Consider the following 4,699-nt stretch of genomic DNA (forward strand, 5'->3'; position numbering starts at 1 on the left):
TGCTTCACTTTTAACATAATTTTTTTTTTACACTGTTGTTTAGTGGCTCCGTTTTTGAGCTTGTAGTAGGCCTAATCTGTACCAATGAGCCGTGTGCCTATATCCTGCATTACTCGTGCCTAGCCCTTGTTTTGTATTATGGACGTTTTTCTTGTTTTTTCGCTTGTGGAGTGTGCATGTTTTCCAGTATTAAATTTTGAAAATTTATCAGCACCCCCAATTCAAAATATGTTCCCGCGGCCCTGGATATATATATAAAAAATAGGCTCTAATTTCCTATTCTGAATAAAACGTTGTCAGTGTGTTAATGTTGGAGTTCCGACCCAACCCTTAGCAAACAAGCGATTGCGCCTTTTTTAGAAGGTGAACGCAAGTCGCAAGTTTGAGGTAAAATGCAGTCTGGTTGTCGAGGTCAAAACACCATATGTAGCAGCTGTGAATCAAATAAACTTATTATAAATAATGTTATGTCATCTTTTTACTCTTACACTGAATGTTTGCTGCTTCAATCCAAATGAGTCTTGAAAAGTATTTCCCGTGTGGAGGATGAGGACCAGCCTGAACCGGAGGTATCGGTCTCGCACAGAGCTGAACCGTCCGACTTCTTCATTATATACTATATATTATACTATTTTTAGGCTTCTGCCAGTGCTTCTGAAGCAGAAAAACACGCTCAGGGAGAGAAAGACAGATTTGTTAGGCATTGAAGAAAGAGTAAGAGAGGAGGACAGCATCCAATGGCGTGTCCTTCTCAGGTTTTGATCCCCCCTGAGATGAATGCTCAGACAGTAAAGTCTTTGTCAATGTACATGTTGTTCACAACCAAAATGAATGCAGTCCCTTAAATACAAGACATCAGCTAAATTGTAAAGCAGGTAAATAAAATAAAAGAGCCTCTAAAAGCCATTATAAAAACATGTAAAAGAGTTAGGTTTTATTTTTTACTAAAGAAAGTAAAAACACAAAACACAGGTACACCACACAAACAAGACATTCACTGCAAAATTCATTCTCTAAACTCAAGTAAAAAGAAGTGTTCTGGCTTTTGGATGAAAACTGTTTTTGACGGTGGTGATCCCTATGTTCTGTCGTCTCCTCTCTGCTCCTATGGGTGACGTCGAGCGGCTGCAACGTGCACACAAAGCGTACCGGGAAGGCGCCAGTGCAATTGAGACAACGCGGCGAGTCAGAAAGCTGGCCGACACCCATCTTTATGCAAGTGAAGCCGTTGAACGCGACGCGTCTATCCGGTAGTGTGTCCCACTTTTGATCATAGCCTATGAATGATGAAAATACAGAATATACAAAACAAATGAATAGAAACAGGATGAAAGAATAAAGGAAAATAAGCGAAGAGAAATGGTTCATGTTGAGGGGGCGAGGAGGTGGCTGGCAGTCACAGATGGCAAAAGTACTCACTTCCCGTACTCAAGTAGAAGTACTGATTTAACTTCTTTACTCAAGTAAAAGCAGCAAAAGTACAGGCTTGAAAATATACTTAAGTTATAAAAGTAAAAGTAGCCTTGTGAATGAAAAGCATTTTTTATGCAAATGTTACTAGAGAGCAAGCTGAGAAATTTCAGAGGTCATGGAGAAAAGGCTTTTTATATAATGTTGGCTACATTTTAAATGGATGTCTGCCGAGAGGCCTAAAACATACATATTGTATATGATTATTCTGAGAGTGGGACTCCAGGTTAAAAAGATTCTAACTGAGCAGCAAGATAGGAATTCAGTTGTGATTCTGTGAGAATTCACAGATCCAGCTTCTCTTTTTAAATCTTCCCCTTAGCATTTAAAGGAATCTACATATACGTGTGTGTGTGTGTTCAGATATGGCTTCTGGAAAATAAAGGTCAAACTATGAATTACTAAATAGACATTAATTATGAAGTTCCCCATACATTTAGAGTTACGCAGCACATCTCACATCTCACATCTCTCTCAGATAAGGCCGAGGATGATGGGAATGTCTTGCCGCTGGTCTGCTGAATCTCTGGGATCTCTGTTTTCTTCATTTTCCATCATGTCGCCGTCCATGCTGCTATGTACTAAATATAACGCTGTCAAACCGCAAGGATTTGCCGTAAATGAATGCTGCCGAATTTGTCGAGTTGGGTTGTAGTGTAACGGATTTGAAACTAAAGTAACAAGCCAATTTTGTAAAACGTAAGAAGTAGAAAGTGCAAATATTTGTGTTAAAATGTGTATGAGTAAAATTGGAACAAAAAAAAATAGTAAGGTAAAGAAACAATATCTGAAAGATCTACTTGAGTACAGTAACAAAGTAATTGTACTTTGTTACTCTCTGCAGGCAGTCCAATAAAAAGTCATGAATTAAGTGAAGCTGTAGAAAAGAACAGTGAATAAGAAGTAAAGATGAGGGGAACTCGTGTCAATCAAAGGCCTAAAGTTCCCAAAAATGATCTTTAAAAAATATTCAGTGTTGGGCCAGTTCCAAAACGTAATATACTATAAATTACTAGTTACTGTCATTTGAGAGTAGTTATATTACAATATTGCTTTCTCTGAATTGTACTTTTGCATAACTTTCACCAAAATAACACCGTAAGTTTGACTTAGCAGCTAGCGCGTGAATTTCACCACCGCATCAATAAGGTCTCCTCTTCATCCACTTTAATACATCATAGATTATTCATAATATTTTGGAAAATGCATATGAACATGCAAAGTAAAGCTATAAAAATAGATTAAAATGTACAATAGGCAAGTAGGAAAAAGGAAAATACTCAATTAAAAGTACCTTACAGTTGTATTGAAGTTTTGTTGTGTTTGTTTAAAGCACTTTCACGTAGTTTAGTTTAAAACACTCTAAAGGAAATGATCATTTATAGTGTGATTAAAACTCACTATCTACATTATTTACAGTACTTGATTTACAGTTTATATGTGAAGAGGTACACAACATTTGTTTAACAGGAATTTAGTTTTACTACAAACCGTCACAGGAAGTGCTTTTATTTTGAAGCACCCTACATGGAAGTTGTCCGTTGTGTCCTCTTGCTAGCTTACTGAGATGAACGTGAGACGATGGATGTAAAACATGTTCCTCAAGCTGAAGTGGTTCGCTTTTGAGTTTGTTAAACTGCAACCTGTTGACCAGTGAAGGGTCCCAGTGAAAGACAAACTACAGACGGACTCTCCACGGCTGATAACACGATATGATCTCCTATTCTACCGGTCAGCTGCTGTCCGAGCTGACGTAGCGTCACCTGTCTCTGCTTCCGGCTGGGACCACGGGGACAGAGACATCATCATTAAGATGAGAGGGAGTGGTAGAGGTGACTGAATTTAAAACTTGAAATAAAACTCTGGGGTGTGAACCGTTATCTTAAATCAGGTCAGAAAAGTGGGAATTTTGAGCTTTTTTCACTGCAGTCCGACATGTCTTTCAGGGAATCTTTCCATGAGGCATGAAAAACATGAAGGCTTTTTTCCCCAACCTTCTTTATTCTTTCTACAACCTCTCATCATCATCATCAATCATTAAGCCAGGGCTGAGGATTGAGAGATTATATATATATATATATATATTATTTATTATTATTATTTTTTTATTTATAAAGGGACTTAATCCGGAACAGATTTATTAGAATTGGAGACCAGCCCCTCTGTATTAACATTTTGGTTAAGAGCAGTAAAAGAAGGTCAAAAGTTCCAAACATTTAAAAGCCGACAAAGAGTTAAAAACTCGGCGACGGACTGTATATAAAACGAGATAAAACCCACATGGAATACAACTGGTCATGATCAGACACACAGCTATCCTTACATCCAAACCAAATCAAATCTAGAGTGTGTCGGTTCATTCACAGCTTGGGTAAGGCTAAATTATTCTAAAACATCTACAAAAAATCTGCGATAAAACTTTGAGTGGGACAACAGACATGGATATTAAAATCACGAAAAATGAGAATCCAGTCAGATTTTGACATGAAGTGGGATAAGAACTCTGAAAACACTTGGATAGAAGCTCTACCTGAGGTTGGGGGTCTGTAAATTATTTTAACTAACAATTGTCCAAATGACATAAAAGCATTGTGACAGGCAGGTTGTCATTCACCACTGGACAGTTAATTGTGATGTTGAGTTTGCATCACATCAGTTCTTAGATAGAATTGTTGGTGGTTGTCTATGACTACCTGTCTACCCGCTCCCAAAACAACAGGATATACATCACTTTAGATTAGATAGACAACAAATCCAGCACACTACTTTTTACAACTTGTTTACCAGTTATTTAAAAAATAAATCCAATCATAAAATAGATTCTTAGATATTGTAGACCAATTCATGGCACATTGAAAATACTGCTTAGAATTATTCAAATTGACAACAATATGAGAGTCTGCTCTGAAAACACCCCCCAACCCCAGAGGGCTAAAAGTACCCATGTACGTGTGGACTAGGCCTAGTCTAATTAGGTGATATGTCAGTCTTCCCATGCTACGCCTTGTGCTCCCCCTCTCCCTGGAACACTTTCTTTCTTCAGACGGCACACTCTGACACAGATGTCAGCTCAGAGCATTTTAAATCAGCTGCTAAGCTGCTTAGGTTTCTGAAGTGCTACCTCTCCCTGTTTGCATCTCTTGTTTCTTCCCTCCTCTACTTCCTGCCCCCTTTTCCTTTCATACGCTCCCTCCATTAAAATATAAGAGAAGTATAGAAGCAGTGTAAA

At 38.1% G+C, this 4,699-nt stretch overlaps 1 protein-coding gene and 1 long non-coding RNA gene across 4 annotated transcripts in view; one reads left to right on the forward strand and one right to left on the reverse strand.

Moving 5' to 3' along the window:
- The window catches only part of glra3 (glycine receptor, alpha 3), a 75,949-nt gene that overhangs the window by 47,923 nt on the left and 23,327 nt on the right, over positions 1-4,699 (reverse strand). The gene's annotated exons all lie outside the window — the stretch shown is intronic.
- Positions 1-4,699, forward strand: part of LOC116704563 (uncharacterized) — an 18,980-nt gene that overhangs the window by 12,225 nt on the left and 2,056 nt on the right. Inside the window, exon 3 of the long non-coding RNA XR_004335718.1 lies at positions 1,221-1,227. This is a non-coding gene — a long non-coding RNA (uncharacterized LOC116704563). The remainder of the gene's footprint in view (positions 1-1,220; positions 1,228-4,699) is intronic.

The sequence above is a fragment of the Etheostoma spectabile genome, chromosome 2 (assembly GCF_008692095.1).
Source record: "Etheostoma spectabile isolate EspeVRDwgs_2016 chromosome 2, UIUC_Espe_1.0, whole genome shotgun sequence".
Lineage (NCBI taxonomy): Eukaryota > Metazoa > Chordata > Actinopteri > Perciformes > Percidae > Etheostoma > Etheostoma spectabile.